The sequence below is a fragment of the Rhinoderma darwinii genome, chromosome 1 (assembly GCF_050947455.1).
Source record: "Rhinoderma darwinii isolate aRhiDar2 chromosome 1, aRhiDar2.hap1, whole genome shotgun sequence".
NCBI lineage: Eukaryota > Metazoa > Chordata > Amphibia > Anura > Rhinodermatidae > Rhinoderma > Rhinoderma darwinii.
Window position 1 is genome coordinate 192,975,520 of NC_134687.1, and position 17,533 is coordinate 192,993,052.

Below are 17,533 nucleotides of genomic sequence, written 5' to 3' on the forward strand. Positions count from 1 at the left end.
CACTATTTAATGTTCCTTATATTATGTAATGGAAACTAAAAGAATAAATACTTTCTGGGGTGGAATGGGAAAAAAATAGCAATTCCTCCATTGGTTTTAGGGTTTCGTTTTAACGGCGTTCACAGTGCGGTAAAAACGACATGTTAATTTTATTTTGCCGGTCAATATGTTTACGGCGATACCAAATTATATCTTTTTTTTTTTTTATGCTTTACCACTTTTACAAAGAAAAAAGCATTTGTTAACGAAAAATGTCTTCTATGTTGCCATATTCTGAAACCCATAACTTTTTTATTTTCTCATCGATTGAGCGGTCTAAGGACTTGTTTTTTTGTGGGGCGAGCCAACTCCCGACACCCCCGCTGATCAGCTGTTTTGAAGGGGCTACAGTGCTCATGCAAGTTCTGCTTCCCCTTCATTTCTTACTTGTTCACACTGTGAATCGCCGACACACTTGTAGCGGCAGTTTACAGTATTAAAGCCTTCTCCCATTCAAGTGAACAACAGCTGATCGGCATGGGTGCCAGAAGTCGGACCACGACGGATCAGGTATTGATGGCCTATCCTAAGGATAGGCCATCAATTTCTTAGGACTGGAAAACCCCTTTAACTGTTTTTTTTTTTTTTTTTGGAACAAGCGATCATTTAATCGGTGGTATCATACACTGCAATACTAATGTATTACAGTGTATGGTATTTTCAGGGTTTAATAGGAGAAACATGACAGACCTTGGAGATTTCATTAGGACCCTACGTGCCATGACTACCATCGGCATCCCACCATTGTGTCGCAGGGGCAATGTGCTGACGGAGGCGGCTGCCCCTCTTTCTTAGATGCTGCAGTTGCTATTGACTGAGGCATCTAAGTGTTTAAACGACCAGCATCAGAGTTATCTCTGATCCCATCCATTGCAGTGAGGTGTCTGCAGTAACATACAGCTGATACCTTCTGAGTATGGAAGGGGCTCAGCCCGTGAGCCAGCTCCATACTCCCCTTTGCCATCCATGACGTACAGTTACGTCACATGTCACCAAATGTTAATCTTATCCGAAAGGTTGTCTCGAGACCTCAATTTTTTTGATCATTTCTCATGTTATGCAGTGTTTCATTGCAGTGAAATTTCTTGGCAATCTCAGGAACTAACCAGGTCATATCTATGTTAAATGTATGACACTGTTCACCACAATTGTTAACTATTGCTTAAAGAGGCTCTGTCACCAGATTTTGCAACCCCTATCTGCTATTGCAGCAGATAGGCGCTGCAATGTAGATTACAGTAACGTTTTTATTTTTAAAAAACGAGCATTTTTGGCCAAGTTATGGCCATTTTTGTATTTATGCAAATGAGGCTTGCAAAAGTACAACTGGGCGTGTTGAAAAGTAAAAGTACAACTGGGCGTGTATTATGTGCGTACATCGGGGCGTGTTTACTTCTTTTACTAGCTGGGCTTTCTGACGAGAAGTATCATCCACTTCTCTTCAGAACGCCCAGCTTCTGGCAGTGCAGACACAGCCGTGTTCTCGAGAGCTCACGCTGTGACGTCACTTCCCCAGGTCCTGCATCGTGTCAGACGAGCCGGCACCAGAGGCTACAGATGATTCTGCAGCAGCATCGGCGTTTGCAGGTAAATCGATGTAGCTACTTACCTGCAAACGCTGATGCTGCTGAAGAATCAACTGTAGCCTCTGGTGCCGATGTGGCCGACACGATGCAGGACCTGTGAGTGACGTCACAGATCTGCACTGCCAGAAGCTGGGCGTTCTGAAGAGAAGTGGATGATACTTCTCGTCAGAACGCCCAGCTAGTAAAAGTAGTAAACACGCCCCGATGTACGCACATAATACACGCCCAGTTGTACTTTTACTTTTCAACACGCCCAGTTGTACTTTTGCCAGCCTCATTTGCATAAATAAAAAAATGGCCATATCTTGGCCAAAAATGCTCGTTTTTTAAAAATAAAAACGTTACTGTAATCTACATTGCAGCGCCTATCTGCTGCAATAGCAGATAGGGGTTGCAAAATCTGGTGACAGAGCCTCTTTAAGGCCCTTTTACAAACAACTGTTGACAAGCAAGCAAATGTTTCCTTACGAATCCAACAGATTAAAAAACGTGCCCTGCTCCATCAGACTTTCTGTGCGCTGGTATTTTTCCCTAGAAGCATTACATACGGAGTCTAACAAACCCTGTATGGTCATACACCGAGGGTCTGTAGCTCCATGCACTGGTCTCTGCTTCGTGCATGAGCTCTTAGGCCTCTTTCACACAGCAGTATTTAGGTCAGTATTTTTCATTAGTATTTGTAAGCCAAAACCAGGAGTGGAACCTGCACAAAGAAAAAGTATAATGGAAAGATTTTGGCTCACAAATACGGATGTAAAATACTTACCTAAATACTGCCGTGTGAAAGAGGCCTTAGTGTGTTTATTTTGCATTGCTTTCCACTAGATGCATTTCTTAGGCTATAGAACATGTGTTAGTAACATTTACAATTATTTCCATACACATCTCTACAAAGACTGAAAATAACAGGTCAGTTTGTTCTCTACAAGTACAAGAATCTTACTTTTGTCAGTATTCTCACCAATTGTGATGCCCATGAACGTATCATGCTGTTTTCTGACACTACATATGAATGTCCATCTGGCTACCATTTTTCTGAAGCTTAATACACACACGTTCCTCTATTCTCACTAATCCCGACAATCCTGATGGATTCTAGGAAAATTTAAAGCTACAGATTTCCTATGTCAAATACAGTAGATAGGAGGCTGGATCATGTGATAGTATGGAATAGCCATGTTTCCCTCACCTGACCTAGATGCAGTGATTAAGTTCCCCAATACAGCGGTGAAATGAATAAGGTGAAAATCCCCTGCTGGTAACCTACAATTCTATACAGTCCCTCTTCACATTAGGAAGTAATGCCTCAGATAAAAATGACTCAGAGGATATGGAATAGTATGATGCCATATTTTACAAGATAAATTATTTGACGAAATGTAGGCCACTGCATCCTCTTGAGAGTTCACATACTTCCAGCAAATCTATTAAATCCAGAAAAATCATTTGACACAATACTCAGTACTCTCAGCTAGTTTTAATATAAAGCAGAGCAGTATAAACTGTGCATAGCTCTGGAAGGTGCAGGGACACAGCAGGGTATGTCGTTTTGCTGTGGATAAGTTGCAGATTTTCGGTGCGGAATCTACACAAAAAAAATCAACAGTACAATGCATATAATAAGGGTGTAGTCACATCAGCATTAGGTTCCGTTGATGGGATCCATCGACGGCGCTATTGTTTCCGGCAAAATAAAAATGGTAACCTTATGGAATGGAGACGAACGGAAACCATTAGCAACGGAAGCATTACCATTGAAAGCTATGGTTTCCGATTGCCTTTCGGGACCTAATGCTGATGTGAACAGGCCCTTAGGGTTTAACTAAAACCCATTCTCAAGGCTCCAGGGCTAAAATGGTCATCAATTAAAATATAAATTGGTTCCTAATTTAAAAAAAAATGTTTAGCCTAGAGCCTTGTTGCGTAGACATAGAGTTGACATTCTAGATGCTGGCAGTTGCCACAAGAGGGAGCATTGGAGCTTACTGCATACTATGTTATTATTAAGTTCAATGTATAAAAATATGCAGCAAGCTCTTGCAGTCCCTCTAGTGGCCACTGCAAGTATCCAGAACTTAGAGCACATCGTTTTCTGTAAACGCTTCAGTCAGTTAATCAGTCCACAGTCTATTATTCGAATGTCTAGTATAAATTCTTTCTTTATGACATGATAACTATAAAGGAACACATATAGAATTAAGTAGTAAACAAAAAAGTGTTAACCAAACCAGATTATGTTTTATATTTTAGATTCTTTAAAGTAGCCCCCTTTTGCTTTGATGACCGCTATGCTCACTCTTGGCATTCCCTCAATTAGCTTCATGAAGTAGTTACCTGGAATGGTTTGCCAACAGTCTTGAAGGGGTTTCTAAAGGTGCTGAGCACTTGTTGGCTATTTTCCTTTACTCTAAGGTTCAACTCATCCACAACCATCTCAATTGAGTTTAGGTCGGGTGATTGTGGCCATGTTATCTGACGCAGCATTCCATCACTCACCTACTTGGTCATATAGCCCTTACATAGCCTGGAGGTGTGGTTGAGATGGCATGTCATTTCAGAATGCTGTGGTAGCCATGCTGGTTAACTGTTTCTTGAATTTTGAATAAATCACCATCACACCTTCTCCTCCATGCTTCACTGTGGAAATCACACTTTTTCTGCATCTCACAAAGACATGGCGGTTGGAACCAAAGATCTAAACATTTTGACACCTCAGACCAAAGTACATATTTCCACTGGTCTAATGTACATTCCTTATGTTACTTGGCACAAGCAATTCTCTTCTTCTTCTTCTTCTTCTTCTTCTTCTTCTTGTTCCTCAGAAGTGGCTTCTTTCCAGCAATTCGACAATAAAGGCCTGATTCTCACAGTCTCCTCTGAACAGTTAATGTTGAGATGTGTCTGGTACTTGATCTCTGTGAAGCATTTATGTGGTCTCTAATCTGAAGTGCTGTTAATTAGCGATTTCTGAGGCTGATGACTCTAATGAATTTATCTTCTGCAGCAGAGATAACTCTTGGTCTTTCTTTCCTGGTACGGTCCTCATGAGAGCCAGTTTCATCATAGCGTTTGATGGTTTTCATGACTGCACTTGAGGATATCTTTAAAGTTCTTGAAATTTTCCAGATTGACTGACCTTCATGTCTTAGTAATGATGGACTGTCGTTTCTCTTTAATTAGTTGAGTGGCTTTTGCTATAATGTGGATTAGAACAGTAGTGGAATAGGGCAAAACACTTTATGGAAGTGTGTACCAATCCTACCTCTGCACAACACAATTAATGGCATCAAACACATTATAAAGGCAAGAAATTCAACAAAATAACTCTTGACAAGGCATACTTGTTAATTGAAAACCATTCCAGGTGACTACCTCATGAAGCTGATTGAAAAAATGCCAATAGTGTGCAAAGCTGCCATTAAGGCAAAAGGGGGCTACTTTGAAGAATTTAAAATAAAAAAAAATCTGTTTTGTTTAACACTTTTTAGTTTACCACTTAATTCCATATGTGTTCCTACAAAGTTTTCATGTCTTTAATATGAATCTACAATATACTTTTGACTGGTACTGTATATAGGAGCACCGCTATACACAAGACAAAATAGTTTCGAAAAGTATTACATAAATCTTTACTGGATAAAAAAATATTACAATGTATATAAAAATACATAAGAAGGGAGATGGACAACCCACAATAAATTGGTGGTGTAAGGTCAATATATGTCTCTTGCAAGTAAAGTAAACGGACATCAATTGTATGTCCAAGAGTGCTGTGTTATATAGCTGGCTACTGAATACTACATACAATGCTGACAATTTAACATATTACATGCATAAATATCAAACAGGAAAAGCAGCCAGTAGGAAGCCATAGGTGCAATGAGGATACAGAGACACAAGACACCAGCCCCAACATACGTTTTGCTATTTGCTTCGTCCGGGGGTAATGAAGTGTCAAGTGGGTCTAGGTATTTAACAAAGCATAACCAAATCATGACGTAGGTAAGTCAGCTGAAAGGACTTCATAAATCACATTAAATCCTACCTCTGATTTATGCAGCCTATGGGTGTCTACATTAAACACATGCTGTTTATCCACACCAGGTGAATAACTGGCTCTGGAACATGAAACTAATCACGTCAGCACGTGTGATGGCATGCGCCATATATATGAGTCGTGCGCGTGTCTTTACGGACGCTAGCGCCATGACACTATGAGCCCAGACTGAAGTCACATGCCAAAGTGATGTGTGTGCGTCGTATGTTACGAATAGTGATGGACGCAGCTTGTCAAAGACTAGTGCCTACATCACTGTATTTAAAGAGATGTCCTGAATGGTGACGTCAGTGTCACGTGATGGTCAGGTTTGATATGAATGGTCAGTATTGTGAGCGCCCATATACGCTGCATATATGCAGAGGCGTAGCTAGGTTCTCCAGCACCCGGGGCAAAGATTCAGTTTGGCGCCCCCCCCCAACCTCTTTCCCGACATCTCCTTCCCCCTCGCCATGTTTGTTTTCTCTACCAATCGACGTGTCATTGCTTTTTATGTAACACATTTGTACATCTTACAAGCAATATGGTTCTATACACAACACCAGAACCAAGCTCAGTACATAAATACAGCACCAGCACAAATACAGCTCAATTTAGTGCAACCCCTGCTGTATAGGTGTGTATGGCGTAAAACTACAGCTCCCAGCATGGCCCGAACAATGGTAAGGATATGCTGGGAGATGCTGTTTCACAAAAATAAATCCTATCATAATCATCTCACTGCAGATCATACAGTGACTACATTACTGATTAGAGGCAGAATAAACATTTACATTAAGTGACTCACCGGTGACGTCTCAGATTCTAGTTCTTTTTCTCCATCCGGTCCAGACCTCTATGATGAATTCTCCCGGTCACAGCCCATTTCTGCAGTTTGCCGCTCACATGTCTTCAGCTTCTCACTTTACCAACATTTCTGCACCTATAAATAAATATAAAGTTATCATTATACCACACACTACACCCCTAAATATAATAGTGCCATACACTGCACCTCTAATTATAATAGCACCATACACCGTGTCCCACACACACACTGTGCCCCCTGTAGATAGTGCCTGCCATAGAGCCCCCTGTAGATAGTGCCCCCATATAGCCCACCCCTGTATATAGTGTCCCACAAATAACTCCCCCTATAATGCTCTACAGATAGCCCACCCCTGTATATAGCCACCTGTAGATATAGCCCAGCCCTGTATATAGTGCTCCACGTATAGCCCAACCCTGTATATAGCCCCCTGTAGATATAGCCCACCCCTGTATATAGTGCTCTACAGATAGCCCACCCCTGTATATAGCCCCCCTGTAGATAAAGCCCACCCCTTTATATAGCCCCCCTGTAGATATAGCCCACCCCTGTATATAGTGCTCCACAGATAGCCCAACCATGTATGTAGCCCCCTGTATATATAGCCCACCCCTGTATATAATGCTCCACATATAGTCCACCCCTGTATATAGTGCTCCACATATAGCCCACCCCTGTATATAGTGCTCCACATATAGCCCACCCCTGTATATAGTGCTCCACATATAGCCCACCCCTGTATATAGCCCTCCTGTAGATATAGCCCACCCCTGTATATAGCCCCTCTGTAGATATATCCCACCCCTGTATATAGTGCTCCACAGATAGCCCAACCATGTATGTAGCCCCCCTGTAGATATAGCCCACCCATGTATATAATGCTCCACATATAGTCCACCCCTGTATATAGTGCTCCACATATAGTCCACCCCTGTATATAGTGTTTCACAGATAGCCCACCCCTGTATATAGTGCTCCACATATAGCCCACCCCTGTATATAGTGCTCCACATATAGCCCACCCCTGTATATAGCCCCCCTGTACATATAGTCCACCCCTGTATATAGTGCTCCACTAGATAGTCCACCCCTGTATATAGTGCTCTACAGATAGCCCACCCCTGTATATAGTGCTCCACATATAGCCCACCCCTGTATATAGCCCCCTGTACATATAGTCCACCCCTGTATATAGTGCTCCACTAGATAGTCCACCCCTGTATATAGTGCTCCACAGATAGCCCACCCCTGTATATAGTGCTCCACATATAGCCCACCCCTGTATATAGCCCCCCTGTACATATAATCCACCCCTGTATATAGTGCTCCACTAGATAGTCCACCCCTGTATATAGTGCTCCACAGATAGCCCACCCCTGTATATACTATATACAGGGGTGGGCTATCTGTGGAGCACTATATACAGGGGTTGACTATATGTACAAGGGGGCTATATACAGGGGTGGGCTTTCTGTGCAGCACTATAGGGGGAGATATTTGTGGGATACTATATACAGGGGTGGGCTATATCTACAGGGGGACTATATCTACAGGAGGACTATATCTACAGGGGGGCTATATCTACAGGGGGACTATATCTACAGGGGGACTATATCTACAGGGGGACTATATCTACAGGGGTGGGCTATATACAGGGGTGGGCTATATACAGGGATGGGCTATATACATTGGTGGGCTATATGCAGGGGGGGACTATATATACAGGGGGGACTATATCTACAGGGGGACTATATCTACAGGGGGGCTATATCTACAGGGGTGGGCTATATCTACAGGGGTGAGCTATATCTATAGGGGGGGCTATATACTATATAGCCCCCCCTGTAGCTATAGCCCACCCCTGTATATGGTGCTCCATAGATAGCCCACCCCAGTATATAGCCCCCCCTGTAGATAGACACCCCCCGTAAATAAAGCCCCCCGCGTGTAGATAAAGCCCCCCCGTAAAGTCCCCCTTGTAGATGAAGGCCCCCCATGAAGAAAAAGTCCCCCCCCCGTAGATAAAGTCCCCCCGTAGACAAAGTCGTCCCCCCTGTAGATACAGCCGCACACTTTTATTACAATTAAAAAAAAAAACAATTCAAACTCATCTTATTCCCGCTCCCACGCCGTCCGGCAGCCATGGAGACCTGCTCTCTTCTGCGCAGGTCTCCTGGGGGTTGAACGCAGCGTCTATGAAAGGCGCTGATTGGCTGGGCAGGATGACTTTCCCTGTCAGTCAGTCAGCGCCTTTCATCGACGGAAGCGTCACTGGTACAAAAGGTACCAGTCGCTTCATTCGTGGAAAGGCGCTGACTGACTGACAGGGAAAGTCATCCTGCCCAGCCAATCAGCGTCTTTCATAGGAACGTGCCCGGTCATTCATTGCTTCTAATTATACCTGTGTCCTTGCGACACAGGTACAATTATAGTGCAGGAGGAGGTGGCGCTGGCGCCCCCCTCTAAGCTGCACCCGGGGCACATGCCCCGCCTGCCCCCCCCCCCCTAGCTACGCCCCTGATATATGCTATCCATAGATGGCAATGAAAACTCACAGTATACATGTTAAATGTATCCAATGAAAGAAAAACAGTGATGGTGCACAAAAGTAAGAAAAATGTGAAGTGCTCAGTGCAAAACTAGTGAAGCATGCAAAAGGTGTTTAAGTGGATATTAATATCCAAAGTATTAATACATATTCAACGTGATCGACATAATAAAAATACATGCCCTTCAATCAAAATAAAGAAAATGTGTTATCATTAGCCAGTCTTGTGTTATTATACAATAATAATAATAATTGTAAAAAAATTATATATATACATATACATATATATATATATATATATATATATATATATATATATATATATATATATGAATAGGGTGACAAAAATATGTACTATTGTGAACATTCATAAAAGTATACTCAATGCATCTTATAACATACAGTGCACCATGATAAGGGTAATAAATATAAAGAGCACAGTGCAATGGATATGTATAGGAAGGGAAAAGGAAAAAAGTGGGGAGGAATATAGGGAAAGGAAGGGAAGAGAAAAAGGGGAGGGGAATTGAGAGGGAAATGGGAGAAAATCCTCTCATCCACAGTTCCTGTAGGATTCCATCACCAATTAAAAGTAGTTTGGATCCGTCATAAGAGTAGAGATACCTATATATAAAAGTACAGTATAGACATGAAACAAACATTAATAATAGAATTATAACTGTTAAAACCACTTTAAAAACCACTAGCAACCCCACTAATGGTTATTATTCTATCAAAGATGTATTATATTGCTATGACAAAAATTCAGGTATATCGACTTATAAGAAGGGTGCATAACCAATGTTCCCTCTAAGTCTTGGCAGCTCCTGAGTGGGGCTGTTAGGGAGCAGGGCAATTCTCCATCAATGGTGGGCGGTCTGATGTCAAAACGTAATACCCCCAGTAAACGCTAATATAGCGACTAAATAAGAGAATAAGAAAACTTATTTTAAATTAGTTTTAAATTACTTTTTTAAATACTATAATATTACAGTTCATACATATTAAAGTCCAGCAGTAAAATAGACGACAGTTATAAACACCAATTATAGACATCAACAAAAGAATCCTTCATTACACCACAGCGCCACACAGACCGCCTGTAAATAGCGACGCACACCTACACCCCGTAGATAGTGCCACAGACCCCCTGTAGAGAGCGCCACACAGCCCCTGTAGATAGTGCCACACACATCCCCCTGTAGACAGCTTCACCCCCCCTGTAGATAGCGTCACACACATCCCCCCTGTAGATAGCGCCACACTCATCCCCCTGTAGATAGTGTCACCCCCTGTAGATAGCATCACACACAGCCCCCTGCAGATAGTGCCACACCCAACCCCCTGCAGATAGCGCCACACGCAGACCCCCCTGTAGATACTGCCACACAGCCCCCCTATAGATAGTGCCACACAGACCCCCTGTATACAGCCTCACCCCCCCTGTAGATAGTGCCACACATCCCCCTGTAGACAGTTTCACCCCCCTGTACATAGCGACACAGTCCCCCTGTAGATAGCGTCACACTCATCCCCCTGTTGATAGCATCACACGCAGCCCCCTGCAGATAGTGCCACACGCAGCCCCCTGCAGATAGCGCCACACGCAGACCCCCCTGTAGACACTGCCACACCGCCCACCTATAGATAGTGCCACACAGACCCCCTGTAGACAGCTTCACCCCCCCCCTTTAGATAGTGCCACACACATCCCCTGTAGACTACTTCACCCCCCTGTAGATAGAGACACACACTGCCCCCTGTAGATAGCGCCACACTCATCCCCCTGTAGATAGCGTCAACACACTGTAGATAGCATCACACGCAGCCCCCTGCAGATAGTGCCACACACAGCCCCCTGCAGATAGCATGCCACACAGCCCCCTATAGATAGTGCCACACAGACGCCCTGTAGATAGTGCCACACAGACCCCCCCTGTAGATAGTGCCACATAGACCCCCTGTAGATAGTGCCACACAGACCCACCTGTTGATAGTATCACACAGACCCCCCCTGTGGATAGTGCCACACAGTCCCCCTGTAGATAGTGCCACACAGACCCACCTGTTGATAGTGTCACACAGACCCCCCCCCTGTGGATAGTGCCACACAGTCCCCCTGTATATAGTGCTACACAGCAATTCCCCCCTGTTTATAGTGCTACACAGACCCCCTCCTCCCCTTGTATATATAGCGCTGCACAGCAATTCCCCCCTGTATATAGCGCTACACAGCCCCCCTCCTGCCCTTGTATATAGCGCTACACAGCCCCCTCCTCCCCTTGTAAATAGCGCTACACAGGCCCCTGTTCCCCTGTATATACTGCCACACAGTTCCTTAAAAAAAAAAAAGATTGTACTTACCTTGCCCCGTTCCAGCGACAAACGGAGCACTACCCTGCCTCTCCGGCGGGATGCATGCGCAGAACGGCGTGATGATGTAACGTCATCACCCCGGCCTCCGTGACTTCTGGCGCCTTATGGGCTGCAGGCCTAACGTGACCTGCAGCCAGGGCCAGCCTTAGGTTGAATGGCGCCCTGTGCGGGACTCTCTATTGCCTCCCCCTACACAAACCAAAAATGAACCACATATATAGACACGCACATACTGGAACATATATACTGTACATACATAAAGACAGATATTTAGACATACAGGCAAATATACATACACACATTCAGGTAAATATATAGACGTACAGACACATATACACACACACGCACACACACACACACACACACACACACACACACCGGCAGATAAATACACAGACAGGAACATATACAAATACATAAAAGGCACATATATACAAGCACAAAGACACATTCACAAAAAGACCCATATATACCCAGTACAGATAATGTAGTAGATTTCACATGTAGTCCTATGCAACACCACAGATAACACACAGTGATAACTCTCTGAGTACAGATAATGTCGTAGATTTCAAGTGTAGCCCTATGTAACACCACAGATAACACACAGTAATAACTGAATACAGATAATGTAGTAGAAGTTACCTGCTGTAACGTCCGGGGTCGCTGACCATGAACTCCTTCCATTCAGTCTACCCCCTTCTCTCCAGAGATGTCTGCACATACGGCCATCCTGTTCCACAGTGACCACCAGGGTGTGTTCGCGAGCTCGGTCCAGACTTAAGAAGCCAAAGTGCACGCATGTGGGAGATTGAGCTGATTGCTCCCAGAGCACCCTGGGCTATAAGAAGGTCCCAGCCCCATCCTCCCATGACTGAGCGTTGTTGTCATATCCTAAGTTTGTCTTGCAAATGGTCCCCTAGTGTTTCCAGCTCACAGTGTTCCCTGTTCCTGTATCCTGTATCCTGATCTAGTGCCGTGCTGAGCTGTAGCCGTGCTGTGCTGTATTCCACGCCTGTCCTGCTACTCCACGCCTGACGTCTACCTGCTGCCTAGTCCCAGCCAAGCCTGCCTTGCTACTGTCCGAGCTGCCACAGGTACCCTATATGTATTATAGACTCTGACCTGCGCCCTGTTGGCCAGCTGCCATACTGCCAAGGCGGTACGGCCCAGTGGGTTCACGAAACCTACGTGACACCTGCAGTCCCATGTAACACCACGGATAACAAAGTGATAACTCCCTGAGTACAGATAATGCAGTAGATGTTACCTGCAGTCCTACGCATTACCAAAGATAACACACAGTAATAACGGAGTACAGATAATGTAGTAGACGTTACCTGCAGTCCTATGTAACACCACAGATAACACAGTGATAACTCTCTGAGAACAGATAATGTAGTAGCGTTACCTGCAGTCCCATGTAACACCACAGATAACACAGTGATAACTCATTGAGTCCATAGGGGTCAGCAGGGTATATAGGGTTCAGCAGCATATATAGGGTCAGCAGGATATATTAGGGCAGCAGGTTATATAGGGGCAGCAGGGTATATAGGGGCACGCAGGATATATAGGGGCAGCAGGATATATAGCGGCAGAAGGGTATATAGGGGGAGGCAGGGTATATAGGAGGCAGCACAGATATCTTAATTTTATCTGTTCTACTTTAATATTGAACACACTTTTACAAAGAGACATAAACACATGCAGACACACGCACACATACACACACACACACACACACACACACACTGTAACATATACATACAAACACAGAGACACATACTGTATACATACAGAGACACATACTGTATACATACAGAGACACACACTGTATACACACACACATATACACACACATATACACACACAGACTACTCACCATCTCTCCTTGCTGACAGGATCACAGGCTTCGTGCAGGACGGGCTGTGGGCGGATCTTCCTCCTCTTCTCTTATTTGCTCCGTGTGTGTAACTAAGAGCAGAGCACAGAGTGGAGGCAGAGCCCAGTGGCGCCCCCTACATGCTGGGAGGGTGCAGCGCCCTGTGGCCGGCCCTGCCTGCAGCCTATTGTATTTATTTGTATGTGCATCCTGAGGATGCACATACAAGTGAATGTGGCTGTCGCTAGCACCGGAGCCCCCCTTATAGGGAACACTGTGCATAACTAATGTTCTCATTTGACCCTTTTGGAGTGACTCTGTCCAGGGTAAAAATCCATTTTACTTCTCTCTGGGCTAGGATTTTCTTCCAAGTGCCCCCACTGCTCCCTAGCAAAATGTGATCAATTCCTCTCACCTGTAATTTGTGATGTAATTTGAAATGTTTCGCAATCAGTTTAACTTTAGATAGATCCATCTCTTCCCTGGCCCCAGTGATCCCTAGGACATGTTCTCTTGTCCTTCTGTGGAACTCGCGAGATGTTAATCCCACATAAAATGGCAGGGGCAGGTGGCAGCATAAATCACCACTATAGTGCTACAGGTGATAGTATGGATCATTTTGTATTTCCTTTTGTGGATTGAGTCTGTACTGTATATATTGACGTCTTCCAATAACACTTCCCTGTTTAAAGGGGGATTTACACTGGGCGATTATCGGGCAGATGAGCGTTAATATAACGCTCGTTGCCAATGATTGCCCTGTGTAAACAGGGCAGCGATCAGCAGATGAACTAGCAAACGCTCGATCATCTGCTGGTCGTATCATTTTAAAAAAGTAAAATATTATCGTTGTAAACAGAGAGATGCGCTGCCGACATGATAATAATGTATGTGGACGAGCGATCGGAGTAACGACCGCTCATCCCCATACATAGCTCCGTCTGACAGGAGCAAACGAGTGCAACAATGTCTCGTTGATTGGTGCTCGCTGCACCAGCCGATTATCGGCCGATGTAAAAGGGCCTTTAGTCTTTAAATCATGAGCAATTTGTCTTTCTTTAGTAGAAAAATAATTATTGTTGTAGAGACAAAAAAGCGTTCTCCATGGTTCCTCTCTTCTTTTTTTTTTTTTTACAAATATCCCAATTCAATGCAAAGTATGTGACAGCATGAACTATGTATGCTCAACATTTTACAATTACTATTGAAGGACTTTAGTGCATTTCATGGTTACCTTCCTCTTCCTCAGGCAGATAAGAAATGCCTTCTTAGGCCTCATTCACACTTCTGTCGGCCGTCGAACGGCCGTTATTGACGGTCCTGTCACACACGGGCTGCACAAGGGTGGCTTCTGTGTGCAGCTCATTGTTTCACGGACCAAATTCAATGAGAAGGCCGAGACTGTTCCATCAAAAATGGGCAGGAGTAGGACCTGCCCTACTTTTGACGGAACGGCCGCACGGTTCTGTTAAAACAACGGAAGTGTGCATGGCCACATTGAAATTAATGGGTTCAGGGTGCTATCCGTGACAACAACGGATAGCACCCTGAACGAAAAAAACTGAAGTGGGCATGGGGCCTTATCCTAATTCCCCTGATCTGCCTGAGGAAAAGTTGTGTTTTAGCATTGTTCTCCATCTTGCTTGTATAATGGTTATTATGTTTAAACTAGCACCAGGTGAGTGGTGCTCCTTTTTGTAAAAAATACAATGGAACTTGGTTTTACACAGTAAAACCCTTTACCCATGTCTTCTCGCTTTTCAAAAAGTTCACATTTTTACATTCTTGTGCAATATACTGGCTGGATTTTAGTAACAAGCTTGACATTGTAGCATCTATGGAGAGACTTTTAACCAAATGTCCAGTAAAGAGCTTATTAAAACATATTATCATCAAGCATGTTGAAATCATACCGCCTTAAAATGATTGCAGATGGTGGTGGCTTGTCATAGTTTTCTAACCACACATCACAGGGCTCTACCAGCCTGTTTATTGTGGTCGAACAACCATTTCACAGAGAATGGTGGTCATGTATATCATTCTGCTGGTTAAAATCACCTCAATTTGATCTCATCCTTCTCTTTTCACTACCAATGTGTATAACCTCCAATGACAGTCAGATGAACATGCATTTTAACTCAAGGCTGTATGAAATACTGTAAACGAGAGAGCCATTTTGACCATCCAAGAACAATTTTTGTTCATCGCCCATCAGTAATCATTTTTATGGATACTTGAGTTTGTATGTTCTCACCATGTTTGCTTGGGTTTCCCCTTGGTACTTTGTTTTTTTCCCCCACACTCCAAATAGATCCTGATAGGTTAATTGGCTTCCTATGCATTTGGGTGTGTGTGTGAGAAAGGGACATTAGATTGTGAGCCCCATTTAAGACAAAACTAATGGGAATGGTCACAATTTTGTAAAGAGCAGCAGAGTATGTTGGTCTTATATAAGCAACAGGAAATAAATAAATAAATAATTGTCCTCAAAATGTAAGATTTCTATATTTTGCATTATATAATTTAGTGAATTTTTACTTTAATGTTTTACATTTTAAGTTTAGGCTGCAAGTTCAAGAATATATTGCTGTCTCTGAAAGGAATTAGAAAGTGTTGGACATGAGAAAGTGTTGCTTGGTGACTCTATCTAAAAGTTCCTAGTTAGAAGTTGACTCACAGACTAGTGTTTTGAGCATATGGCTGTAATCTATATGTTATTAAAGTGGGCACTCGATTGCTAATTTGCACACGTTGCAATTTTATATACCCCGTTCGACAGTAACACTAAAACCACCTGCCTAATATTGTATTGTATTTGGAGGCCAAGTCAACACCTTGAACTCTTTGCCATGTTCCTTAAACCATTCCAGAACAATTTTTGTAGTGTCACAGGGCGTATTATCCTGCTCAAAGAGGCCACTGCCATTAGGTAATAACGTTACAAGGCAGGGTTGCCCAGAGCATATCACACTGCCTCCGTCGGCTTCTCTTCTTCCCATAGTGCATGCTGGTGCCTTTTCTTCCCCAGGTAACGGATGCACGGGCACCTGACATCCAAATTATGTACTGTAGAAGAAAATGTGATTCATGAGACCAGGCTCCCTTCTTTTAATGCTCTATGGTCTAGTTCTGGTGTTCATATGCACATTGTAGGCGCTTTTGCCGATGGACAGGTGTCAGCATGGACTACATAGCGCCAAGTGCAGCAAACTGTGATGCACTGTGTGTTTTGACACCTTTCTATCATAGCCAGTATTAACTTTATCAGCAATTTGTTCTACAATAGCTCTAATGTTGAATTCGAACAGATAGATAGCCTTTTCTCCCCACGTGCATTAATGAGCCTTGGGCGCCCATGACCCTGTCAGCAGTTCACCGGTTTTTATTCCTTGGACGCCTTTTTGTAGGCACTAACCACTGCATACCCGGAACACCTCATGTGACCTGCCATTTTGTATCTGCTATGAGTCACTCATCTAGCCATCACAATTTGGCCCTTGACAAAATCGTTCAGATCTCTCCATTGGCCCATTTTTCCTGCTTCTGACACACCCAATTTCAAGAACTGACTGTTCATTTACTGTCTTATATATCCCATTTCTTGTGCCATTGTCACCAGATAATTAATGTTATTTACTTCACCATTCAGTGGTTTTAAAGTTATGGCTGAATGGTGTAGGTGTCTTATATTGAATTGACCAGTCAGTGTTTGATAATGCAGTAACACATACACTACCGTTCAAAAGTTTGGGGTCACCCAGACAATTTTGTGTTTTCCATGAAAACTCACACTTATATTTATCAAATGAGTTGCAAAATGACTAGAAAATATAGTCAAGACATTGACAAGGTTAGAAATAATGATTTTAATTTGAAATAATAATTTTCTCCTTCAAACTTTGCTTTCGTCAAAGAATGCTCCATTTGCAGCAATTACAGCATTGCAGACCTTTGGCATTCTAGCTGTTAATTTGCTGAGGTAATCGGGAGAAATTTCACCCCATGCTTCCAGAAGCCCCGCCCACAAGTTGGATTGGCTTGATGGGCACTTCTTGCGTACCATACGGTCAAGCTGCTCCCACAACAGCTCTATGGGGTTGAAATCTGGTCACTGCGCTGGCCACTCCATTACAGATAGAATACCAGCTGCCTGCTTCTTCCCTAAATAGTTCTTGCATAATTTGGAGGTGTGCTTTGGGTCATTGTCCTGTTGTAGGATGAAATTGGCTCCAAT

At 43.5% G+C, this 17,533-nt stretch overlaps 1 protein-coding gene across 4 annotated transcripts in view; it reads left to right on the forward strand.

The window, feature by feature from the left end:
- GPRIN3 (GPRIN family member 3) overlaps positions 1–17,533 on the forward strand; it is a 139,438-nt gene that overhangs the window by 60,966 nt on the left and 60,939 nt on the right. The window contains exon 2 of one of the 4 annotated variants that reach the window (XM_075860664.1): positions 12,389–12,511. The exons of the other annotated variants lie outside the window; for them this stretch is intronic. The gene's annotated coding sequence lies outside the window, so the exon portion shown is untranslated. The remainder of the gene's footprint in view (positions 1–12,388; positions 12,512–17,533) is intronic. 4 annotated transcript variants of the gene reach the window in all.